The following is a 23,959-nucleotide window of genomic DNA, read 5'->3' as shown; positions in this document are numbered from 1 at the left end:
ACAGTAGCTTCGTTCATTCTGCCTGACGGGAGAGTGAATGCAGAAATCAGAAAATAACTGGAGTGTAAAACAGAAGCGAGCACATTAAAGAATTCGGAAACAACTTGAAGGATTACGTCAAAAGAAGGTGTAACACCACAATAGATTTTGAGCAATCGGTACAGTGCAACTTTATTTAAGAAGTGAATACTCGTTACTAGTTAAGTTCTTTGGATTATTGGATGGAGGTGGTACGTTATGATGCAAATTGTTTAACGTAATAGTGGGCTTAAATAACGGAATTTTATTAAATGTGTTTGTTTATGTATAAGAAACTGCAGAGTAAAAACTTATTCATAATTAGGGATTTTGTATTGTATAATATAAAAGACATAGTGATTCCCCTCCAGTACGGAAGTGGTTTGGCGCGCAAACAAAAGGTGGAAGTGGCGGTCAGGCTGAGCGGGAAGCGAGAGAGCACAATAGGAGTGAGTGGCCGTCAACACCGCAGGTGCCGAGTGAGGTGTTCAGTATCCTCATCTATGATGGAACGGCCTGCTATAAAAGGGTTGGGAATGCCTCTAAAATTAATATTTACGTCGCCAGGAAGAAATGAAATAGAGCAATAATACGCCAGCTGAGAGACCAGGCAACCGACACGTGCTCGCCACCGCTATTGCGCCACTACTCCAACAACCTCAGGAGATTTGAACTGTATATCAGTATGAACCAGTGTATTTGTGTGTGTTTATTTTTGCAATAATAATCCAAGTGTTGCGAAAACTGGTATTTGAATCATGAAATTTTCCCATTCAGTCAACCAAACAGGGTCCTTTCCTCAAAGTATTTCAGTCCGCGTATCCTGTTTGTGAAAGACTGATTTTAATCTATTTTATTTTACATTGAATTTATGAGAAGCTCCAATTTACTTTGATTAGCTTCTAATTTACAAGTGTCATTGTTCAATGTGTAGGAACATTAAGATTGTCAGTGAAAACTACTCACTTCACGAGTAATATAAGGGGCACATAATATTTATCAGATGAAAAGTATTTATTTTTTATGAAATATTTCAGTAGGAAAGTGCCAAGTGGTTAGTACTAATGAATCTAAATGTGATTGGTTAAAACCACTTGCTTCACAAGTGATGAAGGAGACAGAAAAATTTGAAACCTTTTGAATATTTGCTTTAATTTGAACTTACTTACCAATCCAGATAAAATTATTGCTAGTGAATATTGTTTTCAAGCTGTGAGGACTAAATGATCTTAAGTGGAGTTGTAGTTCATCATTTATCATAACGCGAGGATTTTCTGTAAAGTGTGCTTATTTGTAAATAAAGGAGTGGTCAGTTTGTAGGATTCCACTATAATATTTAATAACAGAATAAGTCAAACTGAGAGTACGTTTCTGTGAGTGAACCTGAAACACTGACAAAGTGAAATACATATGAAATGTGAGTATTGTGAAGTTTATTGCATTTTTGATATGTATAAATGTGTTAACCTAAATTGAACTTTGGTCAGATCCCTAGTGAGTTTTAAGATGGTGGCTAGTGTAAAAATTCGTTGTGCGTCTCCGAGAGAAAGTGTGAATTTTGCCGTGAAAAATAAAAATTGTGACAGTTGTAAGGATGAAATTACAAAGCTCAACGAACGGGTGTCTAGTTTACAATTTATTATCAGTTCCTTGACGATGGATGTCAAGAAGCTTAAAGATGAAAAAAGTGAACGGAACATGAAAAACTCGCGCCATGAAAGTACGAATATGTCGGAGAATTGGACGGAAGTGAAGTACAAAAGACGCAAACAGATAATACAAGATACTGAAAACGGCGAAAGAAACATAAATGTAGTGAACGATAATTACTTTCAAGCTCTTTCGACTACGGATTGTGAAAGTGAAGTTAACAGTGCGAGTGTACAATGTAGAAAACCAAACGACTTTGCGAATAAGGTAAAACATGGAATATTTCAGCAGCAGTTAAGTAAAAGATCATATACGAAAGTGCTCACTAAAAACCTTCCACCGCTAAGCTGCTCTACTGAGACGATATCGACATGTGTTAGCAAAAAAGACATATTAAATAGTGCCAAACAAGACTTCGCTTACTGCAAAGGTAGGCAGAAAACAGGTAATCTCGGAACAGCCAATACCGGTAAAATTGAACTGTATGCCGACAGCCAAGGACGAAATATAGCCACTGAATTTCGGCATAGAAGTAGTCAGAATCTTAATTTTAACTGTACAATAAAACCAGGAGCAAAATTTAATGCTGCTACGTCAATGAGTCAAGAAAAAATTTCCTCATTGAGCAAAAAGGACTTTTCCATCTTCCTGGCGGGATCAAATGATATAGCTAGGAACGAGAAAAACCATCTCTTAATCTCGCTAAAAAGAAAACTGCGTGAGCTGAGAGGAACAAATGTTATTGTTTTTTCAGTGTCACACCGTTACGACTTGATAGAATGGTTCTGTGTAAATAAAGGAATTGAAACTGCAAATAAAGAGATGCAAAATATTTGCAAGCGGTTTGAAAATGTAACATTTGTGAACATCAGCAATTTAGGGAAAAGATTTCACACAACACATGGTTCTCATCTAAATGTACTTGAAAAAAACGTAATAGTAACAAAAATATTAGAACTTGTAAATAAAATCTCAAATGTGCAGTGTGATGATAGAAAAGTCATATCTCTCATGGACAGGAAGTGTGTGTTACCTGTAGACTCCAATGTGAAATCTGCTGTCAGTGAAGCTACACCTCTCCAAGACAAATGTGAAATTTTATTAATGCAAGTGAACACTCCAAATGTTAATAATTCACAGAAAGGCACAGCAGTTGTGGAACAACAAACACCATAAATAAGTGAAACAGCAGCAGCACCATCATTATCAGCAGCAGAACCAACAATGACTGGAGCAGCAACACAGCAATGCTTAAGGAGGAGCCAAATAAAAAATACGTCTGTGTTATTCAGTGATAATTTTTTATGGTTTCAAGCAAAGAAGAAAATAAAAATGTGAAAAACCAGCCTGCTAACTCACAGATAAGTCACAACAACATCCTATTTTTAAACATTCAGGGTCTTGAAACTAAAGTTGAAATTCTGGAGGAGTCATTGCCAAAGAATAAGTATTCTTTCTTATGTCTATCAGAACATTGGCTTAAACCAGAACAAATACAATATTATGTACCAGAAGGTTATAAACATGAAAACATTTTTGCAGATCTCAGTACCGTAATGGAGGTACAGTTATCTATGTTTCAAATGAAATAGAGTGTAGAGAACTAGATCTTAGTTGGGCATGTGTAGAGAAACATTTTGAAATTACCGGGATCATATGTGACATAATGAAACTTATCATAGTATGTATCTACCATTCCCCTGACTCAGATGATAAAACTTTTTTAGATAATTTAGACAGTGTACTCTGCTACATAACGAAATGGAAACAGTATGTAACTGTAATTGGGGGAGACTTTAATTCAAGCTTTGATGTAACATGTAACAAACCCAGTGTAAATAAGTTACTGAATATGCTAAGGCAGCACAACTTCCATCATTTAAATTCAGAACCAACAAGACTACAAGCATGCTTGGATAATGCTTTTGTCAACTGTGCTCGTGATATGTACTCCACCAAGGTAAAGGAATTTGTTTTCTCAGACCACTCCATGTTAACAGTAGAGTTAAGACATTTTATAAAAGGGGATGGGAGCAAGGCTGCACAAAAGTTAACAAAATCTAATACCTTAATATTAACAAAACACAATCTCATAAAACTAACACACCAGCTGAGCATAACAAACTGGGGCAAATTATTTAAAAACTGTGATTCCAGTGCCCAAACAGTTTATGAAACATTCCACAATTACTTAACAGGTATTTTAAAAGCCCATCTTGTTCAAAAGAAATACCATAAAAAGAGAATGAGTAAATTTTGGTACACCAAAGAACTGGAGATTCTAAAAAATAAGCTACTGCTGCTGAAGCGCCTTGCCAAAGTAAACAATTCTAATGAAATTAAGGATCTTGAAAAAATCACTAAGAAACTGTATAAGAAAGAGTTGCAATTGGCGAAACAAAGATACAACACAAATTTCATAAAAAATAGTAAAAACCAATGCAAAACAGCCTGGTCAGTAATTAATACTGTTAAAGGTGAAGTCAGAAACTTTGACAAGACAGTCCCAATACCAGCAGATACATTCAATAAATATTTTGTAAGCTGTGCTGATGATATCAAAAAGCTGATCAGTAAACCCAATGTAACATGTATAGATTATCTTAAGAGACCACACCTAAATCATAATAGGACCAGATCATCATTGAAACACTTCAAAGAGGTACGCCAACATGAAGTTCTTAAAAATAGTCAAAGAAATGAAAAATTCATACAGTACAGATATTTTTAATATGTCAAACAATCTATTGAAAGAAATCATACATTACATTGCAGCACCATTAACATTTTCTATAAACCTGTGTCTCACAGAAGGGTTTTTTCCTGATCCTCTCAAACTATCCAAGGTAACTCCAGTCTTTAAGAAGGGTGTCAAATCAGATCCTGCAAACTACAGACCAATTTCACTAATTCCAGTTCTAGGAAAAGTCTGGACCTAGAACTAAACAGTATGTTAAGTGAATCATAGTTTGGTTATAGAAAAGGAAGGTCAGCTATACATGCCATAGAGCTCTTAGTCAGAGACATTCTAGCAGCATTTGAGGACCATGCGCACACACAGGTAACCTTATGTGATCTGAGCAAAGCTTTTGACTGTGTTGACCACTCACTTCCACTCTCTAAACTTGAGTACTATGGAATATGTGATTAAAGTTTAAAACTCATCGAATCATATCTCAATAAAAGGAAACAGGTGGTGAGTTCAGGAAGTCATCTGTCAAAAATACTCAAGGTTCAACACGGAGTGCCACAGGGATCTAAATTGGGACCACTTCTTTTCCTTGTACACATAATTGACTTACCAGGAAATATAGATGCAAAGACATATATGTATGCAGATGACACAACTTTTCTATCTGTAAACCATGTACTTGATAACCTTGTAAGTGATATGAAATTGGCAAAAGAAAATGGAACATCATAGTTTAATGCCAATGGTCTGCTATTAAATGAGGAAAAGACCCAGAATATGTGGTTCAGTCTATCAAAGACTACAAAAATAGAAAAACAAAAGGCAAAGTTTTTAGGTATTGTACTTGACAACTTAACATGGAACTCTCATGTTGATCACATAGTGGTTAGGTTGTCAAGAGTTATATATTTGTTGAAGAGAATGATGTGTTGTGTGACATTTGAGTATGTAAGGACAGCGTACTTTGCCTTTTTTCAATCTGTTTTATGGTACGGGTTAATACTCTGGGGAAACAGCAGAAAAATAAATGAAATTATGGTGATCCAGAAGAAAGCAATCAGAGTAATGGCTAAGGTAGATAATAGAACACATTGTAAACCATTGTTCATTAAGTATAGAATTTTAGCAGTTATTAATTTATATATTCTTGACAGTATTAACTACATATTTGCTGAATTACCTAATTTAAGTGTAACAAATGAAAGGCATGACTACTATACAAGAACGTGTACTTCTCTGCTGTTGCCACAAAATAGATTAGCCAAAACTAACAATAGTCATAAGTATATGACAGTTAAAGTATATAACAAATTGTCTAAAAATGGGTCAATCAAGCCTGACAAATTATTTAAAGACAATGTTCATAACTTCTTGTTAGCTAATCCATTCTATTCATTAGAAGAATTTTTAGAAATGCCCAATATCAACTTAAATATATAAAAATTTATTTTGTAAAATTAATAGGTTAAGTGAACTGACGAAGTCTATTGCATGTAATAATGCTGGATGACCAATAAAGAATCTGAATCTGAATCCTAGTTAGTCTCCTTTTAATTATTTGTGCTGAATTATTTAAAGACTGAAGTAGTGATTGTAGTCAGCAGGGATAAAGTCTCTATTTTGTTTCTGTGAATGTTAGTCTTTTCAATTGAGTGCTACTGCTACCCACTGTGTAGTTTCGTCTGGTTAGTGTAGGTGTTCACTGCACTTTTCTGAGAAAGAATCTATGAAAGTCACTTTTGCAAGAGTATATGCAAATTCACTGAAAATAATGTTTTCACATTATTGTGCCTAATTAGGCTGGCAACCGTTTTTTTATTTCATTTATATTAAATCTGTTACTGTAATTTTTTACCAGATGTTAGTCTTTCTGTTGTCTACCAACTGCGACCCTTACGAATTTCAAGTTCGATACCCTCTTTCTGTTAGGTAACACTCAGTCAAATTCAAAAATCCTTCCAGAGGGTAACACTATGACGTGTAGGTTTAAACTAATTCTGGTAATTATTAATGCGCAGTAATGTTATACTTGGGTTTCCTGTGACAGGACTAGAAGTTCAGACATTAGGAAAAAGGTAGCCATGTGCCGTCAGTTTTATACGTGGCGCCGTGTGACGGGGCACTATTCAGTTCTACTGTCAGGAGTTTTTTTTTTCCTTTATTGAATTTCGATTCCATCCCCCCCCCCCCCCCCCCCCCGAAGGCGGCGGGCTGGCAGCAGCTTATTACGCTGCTCTGCAGCCTACAGACTTTTTAAAACGTAAGAAGAAGATAAGATGCAATAAAAGCAGGCGGTAAAACGTAAAGGAAAGGGTTGGCAAAGCGAATAAAATACACAGGAAGCAGACAGGGAACATAGTAGACAGACAATAAAAAAACACGTCAACAGTCTGGTCACTGTTCGCAAGAGATATAAAAGCACACCCAGCGACAGTATGATGTCCGTACGCAACACTTTGGAAAAGACACATAACACTGAACACTCACTGTAAACACCGCACTAAAATGTCGGCACAAAGAGGACACACCATAGCCATGGGCAGATTGTGGGGGGGGGGGGGGGGGATGGACCTGGACAGATGAGGGGGAGAACCAGGAGGGAGGAGAGGAAAAACGAAAGGGGGGGACAAAAGGAGGGAGAGGACTCATAGGGGAGGGGGGGGGGAGGGAGGTCTGTCAGAGTTTTTTTTTTTTTTTTTTTTTTTTTTTTTTACTTTATTGTTGTTTTAAAACCTGTACAATTCAGGTAGGCTGGCAGCGGCACACTACGCCGCTCTTCAGCCATAGCGTTTTACAAGAGTATGAAACATGGTGAATGACAATGAACAAAGTGACGGGCAAAAGAGAGAGGTCACAGAGACATAAAAAACACGGAGTCGTTCACAGGTGACGATAACAACACTGAAAACACGTTGGCACGGCGCACAAAACACTGGTGAGTCCGACGGCACAAGTGAACGTAGGAGTGGGACGGCGGACACCAAAAACACTATATGACGTCACACACACGAAGCACAAAAGGCGACGATCTCCGGCGCGCGAATGTTCACTATACGTGTGCGAGTCCGGGGACCTGCCAAGAGAGGAGGAGGAGGGAGGGGAGTGGGAGAGCGAGAGGGGAGAGCAGAGATGCCACGGGCAGGGGAGATAGGGGGAGGGAGGAAGGGGGAGAGGAAGCCCGGGGGAAGAGGGGGAAGGGAGGGGACAGGGAGATGGGAAAAGAAGGGAAGAGAAGAGAAGGGAGGGAGGGTGCCGAAAGGAAAGGACACGGGAAGTGGGGGGTGGGGCAGGGTCAAAGTTGATAGGAGGGGTAGATGGAGGGGACGAGGACATCATCAGGGAGAGGGAGCCGGCGGAAGCCACCTTGGGAGAGGGCATGGAGGGTGGAGAGATGGAGACCGGGTGGGACGTGCGAATACAGGCGCGGCAGCGGGCGGGGGTGGGAGAGGAGTGGGGAAACGAGCGGGTGAGGAGGATCAAGTTTACGTGAGGTGTACAGGATACGAATCCTTTCAAGGAAAAGGAGGAGGTGGGGGAAGGGGATGAGATCATACAGGATCCGCGTGGGGGAGGGGAGACGGATGCGATAGGCAAGGCGGAGAGCATGGCGTTCAAGGATTTGGAGGGATTTGTAGAAGGTAGGGGGGGCGGAGATCCAGGCTGGATGGGCGTAACAAAGGATAGGGCGGATGAGGGATTTATAGGTGTGGAGGATTGTGGAGGGGTCCAGACCCCACGTGCGGCCGGAAAGGAGCTTGAGGAGACGGAGTCGGGAACGTGCCTTGGCTTGGATTGTCTGGAGATGGGGAGTCCAGGAGAGGCGACGGTCGAGGGTGACGCCAAGGTACTTAAGGGTGGGAGTGAGGGCGATAGGACGGCCATAGACGGTGAGATAGAAATCAAGGAGGCGGAAGGAAGGGGTGGTTTTGCCTACAATGATCGCCTGGGTTTTGGAGGGATTGACCTTGAGCAACCACTGGTTGCACCAAGCGGTGAACCGGTCAAGATGGGATTGGAGAAGGCGTTGGGAGCGTTGCAGGGTGGGGGCAAGGGCGAGGAAGGCGGTGTCATCGGCAAACTGGAGGAGGTGGACGGGGGGCGACGGCGGCGGCATGTCCGCCGTGTACAAAAGGTACAGAAGGGGGGAGAGGACGGAGCCTTGGGGCACACCGGCGGAGGGGAAAAAGGTGTAGGAATCGGTGTTATGGATGGTGACATAGGAAGGACGGCGGGAGAGAAAGGAACCGATCAGACGGACGTAGTTAATGGGAAGGGCAAAGGTTTGGAGCTTGAAGAGGAGACCGGAATGCCAGACGCGGTCATAAGCGCGTTCGAGGTCAAGTGAGAGGAAGATGGCGGAGCGACGGGAATTAAGCTGTTCGGAAAGGAGATGAGTGAGGTGAAGGAGAAGATCGTCGGAAGAGAAGGATGGCCGAAAGCCACACTGGGTGACGGGAAGGAGGCGGTGCTGGCGGAGATGCTGGTGGATGCGGCGGGTGAGAATAGATTCTAGGACCTTGCTGAAGACCGAGGTAAGGCTGATGGGACGGTAGGAGGAGACTGCGGACGGCGGTTTGCCAGGTTTTAGGAACATGAGGATACGGGAGGTTTTCCACAGGTCGGGGTAGTAACCGGTGGACAGGACTACATTGTAGAGCCTGGCCAGGGTGGAGAGGAAAGAGACAGGAGCTTCACGAAGGTGACGGTAGGTGGCACGATCGTGACCAGGAGCGGTGTTGCGTTTTGAGCGGAGTGTATCAATGAGATCCTGTGTAGTGATAGGGGCATTGAGTTCCGTGTGTGTAATGTTGTCCAAGTACTGGAAGCCAGGAGCGAGGGGAGGGGAAGAGGTGTCAGTTCAATCGCGGACATCTGGGAAGAGGGAGTAATCGAACTGGGGATCATCGGGGACGGAAAATACATCGGAGAGGTAGGAGGCAAAGTGATTGGCCTTACTAAGGGAGTCAGGGAAAGGGTGATCATCATGGAGAAGAGGATAATAGGGGGAGGGTTTAGTTCCGGTAAGGCGACGGAAGGCCGACCAGAACTTGGACGAGTTGATTGGTAGGGTTGCATTTAAACGGGTGCATGTCTGTCGTCAGTCCCGGCGTTTCTTAGCCGCGAGCAAATTACGAACGTGTCGCTGGAGTTGCCGGTGGCGTCGTAGTGTGTCCGGGTCACGCGTGCGGAGGAAGGCACGGTAGAGACGACGGGATTCACGGAGGAGGAGAACGGCCTGTGGGGGTAAGGGAGGACGGTGGGGTTGGATGGCGACAGTAGGAACGTGGGCCTCCACGGCCTCAGACAAGGTCCGCTGGAGAAAGGAGGCGGCATGGGTGACATCGTCAGGGTGGTGGTAGGTGAGAGGGTGGCTATCGACCTGGGTGGAAAGGGTATCCCGGTAGGCATTCCAGTCGGCTCGGGAATAGTCGTGGACATACTTAGGGGGAGGGTCAGTACGAGGGTCGGGGCGAGGGCGACGACCGTCTGAAACGGTGAGGAGGACAGGGAGATGGTCGCTACCAATAGGCTCCAGGACATCCACCGTGATGCGGCCAAGGAGGTTGGGGGAGGAGAGGATAACATCAGGAGTGGAGTTGGATTCAGGACGGGTATGCCGGGGGATGGGGACGAGGTCACCTTGAAGGGTGGAGAGGAACCGATGCCATCGCCGTAACTGGGCAGCGGAACGACTATGGATGTTGAGGTCGGCGGCGATCATGTAGGAGGAAAAGGTACGATCGACGTGGGAGAGGAAGTCGAAGGGAATAGGAGCGTTGGGGCGGACATAGATGGTGGCGCAGGTAACGGTAAGGCCGGGGAAGAAGAGACTAAGGATCAGGTGTTCGGTGGGGTCGGGAAGGAGAGGTTGGATCCGAACGGGGATCTGGCGGTGGTGACCAATGGCAACTCCGCCACGCGCAATCGGGAGGGGATTATCGGAGCGGTGGAGGAGGTAGGGCGAAGTGTGGACTGTGTGTTGGGGTTGCAGGAAGGTTTCATTGAGGAGGAAGGCATCCATGCGGTGGGTGGGAAGGGTGTGCAGGAACAGGTTTTTGTTGGCAGGAAGGGAGCATATGTTGTTGAAAAGGATACGTTGCTGTCGCGCCATGACTGGGATTTAAACGAGGGTGTCAAGACGGGAGAAGGTGAAATGGGCCTGGTTGTTGGAGTAGGTGGCGTACATCTTGAGTTGGAAGATGGAACGGGCAGCAAGGGAGATCTGCTGGAGGGTGTGAGGGCGTTGAAAGGGATGAACATTCTGGAGGACGATGGTGAGGAACCTGATGATGTCCTCAGCGGTGGGTGGGGGACGAAGGGAATTGCCAGGGGGGGTGGGGGCGTCCAGAGGACGGACAGGTACGGTGAGTTCAGGAGTGGTTGGAGGGGGTCGGGCTTTACACTTTTGGGAGTAGGTGGGATGAGGGAGATTGCAGGTATTACAGGAAGGAGGGGATTGGAGGTTAGGGCACTGCCGGAGGAAGTGCGCCTGCCGACAATGCGGGCAGGTGGGGGCCTCGCGGCACTCAGCTGTGGGGTGCGCATTATAGCGCAGACACCTCTGGCAGCGCAGGGATTGAGGAGGGGAACGGGAAGGGTCGACCTTGTACCGCTGGTGGAAGAGGAGGGCACCCTCCTTCAGGAGATGGTCAATGGAGGGGGCGTCCTCAGAGAAAACCCGCATAAGGCGGGTGGGGCCGGCCGAGTTGAAAATGCGGCGGACCGCCCGCACCTCCAGCGTGGGATGGGCCTGGAGCTCCGCCAACACCTCCTCCTCCGTGATCGACGGACTGAGCCGCGTGATCACGGCGGTGAGGGTCGGCGGGCGACGCGGGGGTTGGGGTTGGCGGGTAGGAGATGGAGAAGGAGCAGGGGTAAGGGAGGCGTTGGGACCAAAACGGGTGATGGGGAGACGGGAGAGGATGTCAGTATGGAGGGTTGGGCTGGGGGAGGAGATGAGAACAGAATCTCGGCGAGGAGTGAGGAGGGAGATGGGGGCACCAGGACAATGCTGGCGAAGGAAGAGGGTGAGGTTCCGGGCTTCAAGGAGAGAGGGATCAGGACGGGAGAGGAGGTAGCGGTAGGAGGAAGGGAGAGAGGAGGAGGATGAGGGGGCAGGGACAGGCGGGGAGACTTCCATGGCATCAAGGGTGGGGGAAGGAGGACGAGGTGCAGCCTTTTTGGAAGCAGAGGAAGCAGGGGTGCCACCGGGGCGCTTGACGGCGGTGGAGGAGGTGTGGGGGATGGGAACAACGGGAATGTGGCGGGGAGGGGCAGGTCCCGGGGCCGGAGTCGGCGCCGGAGATGGTGACGGTGACGGTGAAGGCGACGATGACGATGACGGCGGCAGAGGCGGCGGTGATGGCGAAGGTGACGGGGAGAGCTGGGCGTGGGCAGTGGCCCGACGGGCCACCACCCGAGCTGGAGCTGCAGTGACAGGCTGGGGGAGTGGGGGGAAGGGATCAGAACGAGAGGAGCGGGAGGAAGAAGCGGGAGAGGGGGCGACAAAGATAGAGGGTGAAGGGACAGTGAGGAGAGGTGGAATGGAAGGAGGGAGGTGGGACTGGGCACACCAAGTTATAGTGGTGGAGGCGGCGGAAGGGGAGGTATAGACAATGGCGGTGGTGGTAGTAGTGACAGTGGTGGTGGGGGCGGACATGACGGGGGAGAGAAACAAGAACGAACAGAACGAAGAGGAGAGGACAGAAACCGGGGACAGACAAAGACGAAGACGGATGAAGACGAAGACGGCCGTAGACCAGGGTCAGGACGGCGGCGATGGTGGCGGCCAGGCGGCACCGGATGGCGGCGGCGGCGGCGGCGGCGGCGGCGGCGAGCACCGGCAGGCGGCGGGCACCGGCGGCGGCGGCGGCGAGCACCGGCAGGCGGCGGCGGCGGCGGCGGCGGCGGCGGCGGCGGCGAGCACCGGCAGGCGGTGGGCACCGGCGGCACCGGCGGCGGCGGCGAGCACCGGCAGGCGGCGGCGGCGGGCACCGGCAGGCGGCGACCAGGCGGGGGCGGCGAGCCCCGGCAGGCGGCGACCAGGCGGGGGCGACGGGCGACGAGCCCCGGCAGGCGGCGGCGGCGGCGGCGGCGGCGGCGGCGGCGGCGGCGGCGGCGGCAAACGGACGACACGGCAAGGATCTTCCACGTCGAAGGCGCACCCTGAGAGTAGCCCAGGCAGTGAAACTCTTCGATGAAGAAGAGAGGGAATCCAACCCTCGAATGGTCTGTCAGAGATAATTCAGAAAATAATATTGAGTGAAGAAAACAAAAGTAGAACGAGGAATAAACGTCCAGCGGCACGAACCTGTAACATATCAGGAAAAAATGTTGGTAGAACTGTTCATAGAGTTGAAAGCTAAAGATACAAAATAGTAGCAGAATATAAGAAATGGACGTAAGAACGAAAGTAGATCAAGGCGGACAGGATGGGAGAGTACAGTGTATTAGGTGGCAGTAGTTCGCCAGATATAACAACAGATGACGCCACAAGACGACAGCAGGCTTACATAGAATATCACACACATGTAAATGATCAGATTCGTACGATGAACGCATCACAAATGGAAGAAGGCAAGGAAGAGGAAGTGAGCAAAGACAGTGGGACATATCAACGAATCAAGGGATACGTTTGATTCGCCAAAGGTTAAAAGCGAAGTGAGTCACGAGAAGTAGGATTTGAATATGTGAATGCATCAGGACGAGAAAGCGAAAAATCACTAGATATGATAGAACCGTTAAAAATGTTGACCGCACAGATTACACCACAAGGTCAACAAATTAATAATCAACTTGCAGCACAGGGTCAGCAAATTTAGAGCACAAAATTGCAGTATAAACAATCAATTTGAAAGCTAAGGAATTAAGATCAGTAAAAAGATCGGAAAAGTAGACACAAAAGTAGGCGTTGTAAGTAATGTAATCAGGGATCTAAAATTTGAAGTAGACACTATTAATAACAATGTTGCCACTACGCAGGGGCAAATAAATGGCATTTATGAAATATTTGACTCAGAAATAACAAAAATTCAAGACCAGGCAAAATCTTTAGTAGTAACTAAAGTTGACGAAAGACTGTTCGGTCTCAAATCCGAAATATTAACCAAATGTAACACCGAAATTGCTCAAATGAGACAATCGGTGACAGAAACCAAAAGAGAGTTATGTAAACAGATAACAACCTGCGAAAAGAAGTGCAAGCACAACACTTCTCAAATTCAAGGCAAAATGTGCGGCCTTGAAAGAAAGATAAGAGCAAGATCTAATTATTTCACTGAAAGAGCAGTTAGTAGCAAATTACTAGAGGGACAAGAACGGATCGACCCAGCTAAAAGACATAACGGGGGACATCCTCTCGATTTTGTGAAAAACTGCAAAATGAATTTTCCAGATTATTTGAGAGATCAAGAGAAAATAATGTAATGATTAGTGCTTCAGTAGGTGATACTGAAAGATGGGGGTTATATTTAGAACCAAGTCAAATGTCTTTTGAGGAACTGAAACAGAAATTTATCGAAGAATACTGGTCCAAACAGAAGGAGGACTATTTCTGACGAGAATTAATTATGGCAACATTGTACGATGTTAGGGGCAGAAACATTACGAAAGAGTTCTGCGAAATGTGGCATAGAAAATTGATTCATTTAAGATCTAGGCGAACAGAGTCCGAAATAGTGTGGGAACTATGGAAGAAGCTCCCAGATGAGTCGAAAAGATATGTGGTAAGCAACCATAAGAGCTTCTCATCAGTCTTAGAAACAGTTGAAGACGAAGACCATTGGAGGGGAAACCGTGACTACCATCTGAATAATAACAACAGGATGAGAGAAAACTATGACCAAACTGAACAAACTGGAAATGAACGCTATCACGTGAACATGGCACATAGAGGCAGAGGTAGAGGATGCGGTTACGTGTCATTTCGCGGTAGAGGACTTATGCCGCGAAATTTCCAAAATGGGGATGATACGGAAAACTAGAGGCCGCGTGTTTTACGGTCCAGAACCGCACGGACAGTGACTTTAGGCACAAACGAAAGAAATTATATAGAAATAATAGGAGTAATGAATGCAAGCAATGAGCTGACTGTAAGAACACGTTGCTAGTCGGGGCATGCAGAGTAACAGATGGTGTAACATATGAGTTATACTCAAGGTAGGCACTGGCGAGCTAAGCCGCAGAGGACGATGAACCTTGAGAGGCAAGCAGCTGGCCGCTGTGCAGCCGAGGTAGCTGTGGTGAAAAGGGAGAGCGGAATCAAACACTTCGGTAGACAGGTTTCAGCAGTAAATGTCTCCAAAACTGATCAAAATTTTAACATGTTAATTAATGAAAGTAATAATAAAGAAATGTTATGCAAGAAAGAGTTGTCAAGGAACGAAAAGGAGCAGGAGGAGGTAATTAATGTCGAAAAAAGTTGTACAGCCAATGATGTCGTAGTAAAGGGAGGAGGCATTGAAGCAGAAACAGTATCAGTGAGCAGAAATGAAGTAAGAATAGGAAGCGCCGCGCAAGGTGCGTGTGCTGCAACATTAAAGGAAGTAAATGAAAGAACCAAGGCGCCGTGGAAGGTACGTGAGCGGCCGTTATTAAGGGAAATGAGGTGAAGTGATAAAATGGCCAGTATAAGTGAAAATAGAGCGAAAGATGAAATCCTCGATAATAGGTTATGATTAACAGAAAACTTGCACAATCATTTGTTAGTGATAGTGAGGAGGAGAATGAGTCCGAATGTGACATGCGAATTACTGAAGTGAATGATGATTACACTAAATACGAAATAATAGCTGATGTCATTCAAAGTGATATCGAAAATGTGCCTGTAACGATAGATCAAGTGCATTATTTAGAATATAGTCAAAAAACCAAAGTCGATGAAACATCAACTAATGAATTAACTCGTTGCCTAAAAGTTGCATCAGATAGGGAAGAAGAACTCAGTGATAGTTCAGATGAGGAAGAATATAAAGAAGTAGACGAGAATGAATACACTTTTACCGAATATGGCTATGAAAAAATAAATATTTTTTCAAAACAAAACACGGACATTGAAACTGAACCAAAAAAGAAAGAGCCACTGGATAATACGATGCTGGGGCACGAATTGAGAGAGCCTCCAGATGACACTGTACTGGGGCAACAATTAATTACAGTAATTAAAGACTTCGAACTGTCAAAACCGAAAAAACCACCTGATGATACTTTACGAAGGCAAGAGTTGGAAAGGATTGTAAACGATGTAGAAAGTAGGAGACCAAAGAAGCCACCAGATATGAAGTGTCAAAACCGAAAAAAACCACCTGATGATACATTACGAAGGAAGGAGTTGGAAAGGATTGTAAACGATGTAGAAATTAGGAGACCAAAGAAGCCACCAGATATAGGTATTTGATCAGTGAGTAAGAACTTACTGTCACCATACTCACAAGGCTTGGAGCAGGCTTGTTTCATATTTAGAAAAGATTATGAATACCATTTACCATGAAAGCACAGGTTTTACACCTGAAGAAATTATGCTAAAATATAAAAGCAAAATTGTGATCGAAGAAACTTTGCAATTTTCACCCGTTGTAGAGATTGGCCTAAATGAGAAGAAAGATTTGGTTTGGAAAAGAATGAAAGAAAAGGTGGACGCCAGATATAAAAGGCATAATAAGGGCCTTAAGATAGCTAAATTCAAAATTGGTGACTTTGTTTTAGTAAAAACTCACGAAAAATCCAGAGATAAACCATGAAATCTCTAAATTTAAATATATTTATAATGGTCCATTTGAATTGCAAGGAACCCCACATACCAGTGCTTACTTTCTTATGTATCCAAAGTCCTCAAAACCACTAGAGGTTCGCAGCATTATATATCTAAAACTATATGTCCACAGAAGTGAATAATAATGAAAGTAAATGGAGAAAATGTCTATGTACCTTAATACGAATGCTCTTATTAATGATTTGTGTGTTACCAAGTGTTATCCTGTTGAAAGGAATACTGTTACCAAATTTCTAATACCTGTCTGTAAGTTTCAGATTCTATATAACAAAACTAAATATACTTTGTATATATGTGTTCCTCAATGTGACAAAATGAAGACTGCAATAATGAAATATTGCAGTATCGTAAAACGGACTGCCAGAAAAATGTAAAATGAGGGAAGCTAAGTAAGAATGACAAAACTGAAAGGGGACTGCCTGGAATACCATGTGGGCAGTGAGAAGCACTTGCCAATATGGGGCAACAATGCATATATTTAACCTGGACTGCCATACATCAAGAATTGCCAGTGTGTAAATTTGAAATGTTCCTTTTTGAGGGTTATCTATGTAAATATGTGTCTAAATGTTCGCTAACATGGGCTGCCGAATGCTAATGTGGGCAGCAAAATAACGTGTAATTTTCTAACTACTGTGGTGTGTATTTTGCAATGATTTTTCTAAAATGGACTGTCTATTTTAAACTGATGGCAGTGAAAAATGATACTAGGTTAAAGATAAGTATTTTTATTTACCTGTGTAATTAACAAAAAATTGGACTGCTATTAATGAGGGCAGTATTGAAAAATCATTTTCTTTTTTTTTTTTTTTTGATAAATTTGAAAATGTGTTTTGGAATTTGAAGTGTACGGTGTTAAATGTTTTGTGCTTTTGTTGTGTCTTTTCTTGTGCATGCTTACTTATTTTTCTCTTTGATGCTATAACATTTTCTCAAGTTATGTAGGACATATTGTGTGCTGTTTACTTATTGTTTTATATAATAAGAATGAACTGTGGTACATATACATGAAATGAATATGTTTGATGGTGTATTGTTTAACGATGGACTTATTGTTTCTTAAAGTAATATGAGAATGAATGTTGTGTATTGTCTTGATTTGAAAGTAATGTGTATAAAATGCTTGGTTTCTTAGTGTGTTTATTGTGTGTTGCGATAATTTTTTTACGCCCAACTTAAGTTGGATTAATTAATTTTTTTGACAGCTGGCACCGCATAGGTGTTATTGATGTTTCATTGATGCAGCCCTGAGGGGAAACCTCAATAAAACATGAGGCATGTGTAACACCACAATAGATTGTGAGCAATCAGTACAGTGCAACTTTATTTACGAAGTGTTTACTCTTTGCTAGTTCAGTTCTTTGGATCATACGAGGGAGGTGGTACGTTATGATGTATAAATTGTTTAACGTAATAGTGCGTTTAAATAATGTAATTTTATTAAATATGTTTGTTTATGTATAGGAATGCGCGTAAGCTACTACAAACATCATAGTGAATGCATTATTGTGGCCAAGATAGACACAAAGCCCACGCCTACCACAGCAGTATAAGTTTATATGCCAATTAGCTCCGCAGATGACGAAGAGACATATAATGAGATAAGAGAAATTATTCAGATAGTGAAAGGAGACGAAAATTTAGTAGCCATGGGTGACTGGAATTCGGCAGTAGGAAACGGAAGAGAAGGAAACGTAGTAGGTAAATACAGAATAAGGGTAAGAAATGAAAGAGGAAGCCGTCTGGTAGAATTTTGCACAGAGCATAACTTAATCATAGCTAACACTTGGTTCAAGAATCATGAAAGAAAGTTGTATACGTGGAAGAGGCCTGGAGATACTGGAAGGTTTCAGATAGATTATATAATGGTAAGACAGAGATTTAGGAAGCAAGTTTTAAATTGTAAGACACTTCCAGGGGCAGATGTGGACACTGACGACAGTCTATCGGTTATGAACTTTAGATTAAAACTGAAGAAACTGCAAAAAGTTCGGAATTTAAGGAGATGGGACCTAGACAAACTGACAGAACCAGAGGTTGTACAGAGTTTCAGGGACAGCATTAGGGAACGATTGACAGGAATGGGGAGAAGAGATACAGTAGAAGTAGAATTGGTAGCTTTGAGGGATGAAATAGTGAAGGCAGCAAGGATCAAGTAGGTAAAAAGACGAAGCCCAGTAGAAATTCTTGGGTAACAGAAGATATATTGAATTTAATTGATGAAAGGAAAAAGATAAAAGTGCAGTAAATGAAGCAGGCAAAAAGGAGTACAACTGTCTCAAAAATGAGATCGCCAGGAAGTACAAGATGGCTAATCAGAGATGGCTAGAGGGCAAATGTAAGGATGTAGAGGTATATCTCACTAGGCATAAGATAGATACTGCCTAAAGGACAATTAAAGAGACCTTTGGAGAAAAGAGAACCACTTGTATGAATATCAAGAGCTCAGATGGAAACCCAGTTCTAAGCAAAGAAGGGACTGGTGGAAGGAGTATATAGAGGGTCTATACAAGGTCGATGCACTTGAGGACAATATTATGGAAATGGAAGAGGATGTAGATGAAGTTGAAATGGGAGATATGCGTGAAGAGTTTGACAGAGCACTGACAGATCTAAGTCGAAACAAGGCGCTTGGAGTAGACAACATTCCATTAGAACTTCTGACAGCCTTGGGAGAGCCAGTTTTGACAAAACTCTACCGTCTGGTTAGCAAGATGTATGAGGCAGGCGATATGCCCTCAGACTTCAAGAAGAATATAATAATTCCAATCTCAAAGAAAGCAGGTGTTGACAGATGTGAAAATTAGCGAACTATCAGTTTAATAAGTCACGGCTGCAACATACTACCGCGAATTCTTTACAGACGAATGGAAAAACTGGTAGAAGCCGACCTCGGGGAAGATCAGTGTGGATTCCGTAGAAATGCTGGAACACGTGTGGCAATACTCACCCTACGACTTATCTTAGTAGATAGATTAAGGAAAAGCAAACCTATGGTTCTAGCATTCGCAAACTTAGAGAAAGCTTTTGACAATGTTGACTGGAATACTGTCTTTCAAATTAGACTCAGAGTTGCAATATTAAAAGTTTTGGCTGGTTTTGTTGTCTAGGGGCTGGGAGATGTAGTTGCCGCATTACAGGCTAAATACTGCCGATTCTACAGTATACGATAAGAATACACGCATGAATGGAATGGTCGAAGATTTCTATCACTCGTCAATAGCGAATTATGAAAATAACATACAAATTTATAATTGAAAGATTGCAATTAAATAAAATCTGCAGGTACTATCTTAACGACTTTAAATGATGAGCACGATAGTGGGAGTACTTTTGAGAATGCGGTATATTTCTGCAAAACACGTATTGGTGTCGATGGTCCACCAATTCATTAAAATATTAGTTGAATAACCCCCCCCCCCCCCCCATGAACCATGGACCTTGCCGTTGGTGGGGAGGCTTGCGTGCCTCAGCGATACAGATGGCCGTACCGTAGGTGCAACCACAACGGAGGGATATCTGTTAAGAGGTCAGACAAACGTGTGGTTCCTGAAGAGGGACAGCAGCCTTTTCAGTAGTTGCAAGGGCAACAGTCTGGATGATTGACTGATCTGGCCTTGTAACACTAACCAAAATGGCCTTGCTGTGCTGGTACTGCGAAGTGCGAACGGCTGAAAGCAAGGGGAAACTACGGCCGTAATTTTTCCCGAGGGCATGTAGCTTTACTGTATGGTTAAATGATGATGGCGTCCTCTTGGGTAAAATATTCCGGAGCTAAAATAGTCCCCCATTCGGATCTCCGGGCAGGGACTACTCAAGAGGATGTCGTTATCAGGAGAAAGAAAACTGGCGTTCTACGGATCGGAGCGTGGAATGTCAGATCCCTTAATCGGGCAGGTAGGTTAGAAAATTTAAAAAGGGAAATGGATAGGTTGAAGTTAGATATAGTGGGAATTAGTGAAGTTCGGTGGCAGCAGGAACAAGACTTTTGGTCAGGTGAATACAGGGTTATAAATACAAAATCAAATAAGGGTAATGCAGGAGTAGGTTCAATAATGAATAGGAAAATAGGAATGCGCGTAAGCTACTACAAACAGCATAGTGAACGCATTATTGTGGCCAAGATAGATACGAAGCCCACACCTACTACAGTAGTACAAGTTTATATGCCAACTAGCTCTGCAGATGACGGAGAAATTGAAGAAATGTATGATGAAATTTAAAAAATTATTCGGATAGTGAAGGGTGAAGAAAATTTAATAGTCATGGGTGACTGGAATTCGGTAGTAGGAAAAGGGAGAGAAGGAAACGTAGTAGGTGAATATGGATTGGGGCTAAGGAATGAAAGAGGAAGCCGCCTGGTAGAATTTTGCACAGAGCATAAATTAATCATAGCTAACACTTGGTTCAAGAACCATGAAAGAAGGTTGTATACATGGAAGAACCATGGAGATACTAAAAGGTATAAGATAGATTATATAATGGTAAGACAGAGATTTAGGAACCAGGTTTTAAATTGTAAGTCATTTCCAGGGGCATATGTGGACTATGACCACAATCTGTTGGTTATGACCTGTAGATTAAAACCGAAGAAACTGCAAAAAGGTGGGAATTTAGGGAGATGAGACCTGGATAAACTGAGTAAACCAGAGGTTGTACAGAATTTCAGGGAGAGCATAAGGGAACAATTGACAGGAATTGGGGAAAGAAATACAGTAGAAGTAGAATGGGTAGCTTTGAGGGATGAAGTAGTGAAGGCAGCAGAGGATCACGTAGGTAAAAGGACGAGGGCTAGTAGTAATCCTTCGGTAACAGAAGATATATTGCGTTTAATTGATGAAAGGAGAAAATATATAATGCAGTAAATGAAGCAGGCAAAAAGCAATACAAACGTCTCAAAAATGAGATCGACAGGAAGTGCAAAATGGCAAAGCAGGGATGGCTAGAGGACAAATGTAAGGATGTAGAGGCTTATCTCACTACGGGTAAGATAGATACTGCCTACAGGACAATTAAAGAGACCTTTGGAGATAAGAGAACCACTTGCATGAACGAGGGCTATTTACAATTTGTACCGAAACCAGATGGCATTTATAAGAGTCGAGGGGCATGAAAGGGAAGTAGCGGTTGGGAAGGGAGTGAGACAGGGTTGTAGCCTATCCCCGATGTTATTCAATCTGTATATTGAGCAAGCAGTGAAGGAAACAAAAGAAAAATTCGGAGTAAGTATTAAAATCCATGGAGAAGAAATAAAAACTGAGGTTCGCCGATGACAGTGTAATTCTGTCAGAGACAGCAAAGGACTTGGAAGAGCAGTTGAACGGAATGGATAGTGTCTTGAAAGGAGAATATAAGATGAACATCAACAAAAGCAAAACGAGGATAATAGAATGTAGTCGAATTAAGTCGGGTGATGGTGAGGGAATTAGATTAGGAAATGAGACACTTAAAGTAGTAAAGGAGTTTTGCTATTTGGGGAGCAAAATAAATGATGATGGTCGAAGTAGAGAGGATATAAAATGTAGACTGGCAATGGCAAGGAACGCGTTTCTGAGGAAGAGAAATTTGTTAACATCCAGTATAGATTTTAGTGTCAGGAAGTCATTTCTGAAAGTATTTGTATGGAGCGTAGCCATGTATAGAAGTGAAACATGGACGATAAATAGTTTGGACAAGAAGAGAATAGAAGCTTTCGAAATGTGGTGCTACAGAAGAATGCTGAAGATTAGATGGGTAGATCACATAACTAATGAGGAAGTTTTGAATAGGATTGGGGAGAAGAGAAGTTTGTGGCACAACTTGACTAGCAGAAGGGATCGGTTGGTAGGACATGTTCTGAGGGATCAAGGGATCACCAATTTAGTATTGGAGGGCAGCGTGGAGGGTAAAAATCGTAGATGGAGACCAAGAGATGAATACACTAAGCAGATTCAGAAGGATGTAGGTTGCAGTAGGTACTGGGAGATGAAGAGGCTTGTACAGGGTAGAGTAGCATGGAGAGCTGCATCAAACCAGTCTCAGGACTGAAGACCACAACAACAACAACAAGTTGAATAACAGGGAAACGATATATTCCTACTGCGTAATTAGTTATGAACAACAACAAAGCTCGCTAGATATTCACTTCTAAGTGCGCACTACGTCTTCACTGTAGAAGCCACGGAAATCTCACAAGTCGGCACTTCGAAGTATTTCTATCTGTCGCGACCACGCGCAAACCGCTCCACACTCCAAGTTTTTCCCGCGGCCGCGCGTCGCGCCTTGACGTCCAGCACCCTCTCCATGTCCTGTTCCGTCCTCTGCAGAACTGCTCACTGCCCAGGACTACCCGTGTCCACTCCGGAAACGATGCTCCTGCCCAACCTCCATACGTCTCTCTTAGTAACGAGCGCTGTGATTGGCTAGAGCGCTCCCTCCGTGTCTCCATGCCAACGTACACTCACAACCATAATGAAACATATTCGAAATACTGGAGTTACATTTAAATAACTTTAAATCAAATAAATATTCCTACGGCTGGACCATAAACACGCTCTAACAACATTATTAAATACATGAAGAAATTATGGTTCAAATGGCTCTGAGCACTATGGGACTCAACTGCTGAGGTCATTAGTCCCCTAGAACTTAGAACTAGTTAAACCTAACTAACCTAAGGACATCACAAACATCCATGCCCGAGGCAGGATTCGAACCTGCGACCGTAGCGGTCTTGCGGTTCCAGACTGCAGCGCCTTTAACCGCACGGCCACTTCGGCCGGCTGAAGAAATTAAATAAACATATATCAAAAGAAAAGATGCCAGGAGCCCAATGTCTCTGTGCTTTGGAACACATAGTAAATATTTAACCAATTTCTTCATGAATAGTATATATCGAATATAAACAAAGACATAGGCGAATAAATATATTTACAAGCATGCTGCTACCGTTTTTTTCGTGTAACTGTGGAGTACTTATGACCTGACGCGATCGTTAGTAATCTGCCAATTTGACCTCCAATAACTCATGTACTATTTAAGTTACATGCCTGTAATTCATACCAATTTAGGTTTACACTAATAGCTTTCTATGGACACCTAGATAGACGAAATCGGATGAACCGTTTAGATTTTGGAGATTCGTTGCTGGGTGTTACTTGTCTAATTTATCGTCAGATACTAAACTTTAAACTAATAAATATATTGAAAATGTGATTACACCATCTGAAGCGTCGTGCAAGTAATAGTAATATACATGTTTCTTTTTGAGGTATGATGATTCGCCTGGCTACTATTAATTTCTATACCAACTGCGAAATGTCTGCCATTAAGGATTCACAAAGTCCGACATCTTTGGCCATCCCGGCGCACATCCCCACCGAGGAATTCCCAGCCTCGCGGTCGATGGACCACTCGCCCGTTACCTCACAAGGGGCATGAAAGGGAAGCAGTGGTTGGGAACAGAATGAGACCGGGTTGTAGCCTATCCCCGATGTTATTCAATCTGTATATTGAGCAAGTAGTAAAGGAAACAAAAGAAAAATTCGGAGTAGGAATTAAAGTCCATGGAGAAGAAATAAAAACTTTGACGTTCGCCGATGACATTGTAATTCTGTCAGAGACAGCAAAGGACTTGGAAGAGCAGTTGAACGGAATGGACAGTGTCTTGAAAGGAGGTTGTAAGATGAACATCAACAAAAGCAAAACGAGGATAATGGAATGTAGTCGAATTAAGTCGGGTGATGCTGAGGGAATTAGATTGGGGACTGAGACACTTACAGTAGTAGACGAGTTTTACTATTTGGGGAGAAAATAACGGATGATGGTTGAAGAAGAAAGGATGTAAAATA

The sequence above is a fragment of the Schistocerca serialis genome, chromosome 3 (assembly GCF_023864345.2).
Source record: "Schistocerca serialis cubense isolate TAMUIC-IGC-003099 chromosome 3, iqSchSeri2.2, whole genome shotgun sequence".
NCBI classification, from domain to species: Eukaryota; Metazoa; Arthropoda; class Insecta; order Orthoptera; family Acrididae; genus Schistocerca; species Schistocerca serialis.
The sequence above is the reverse complement of the archived record's forward strand: the minus strand, read 5'-3'. Positions refer to the sequence as shown.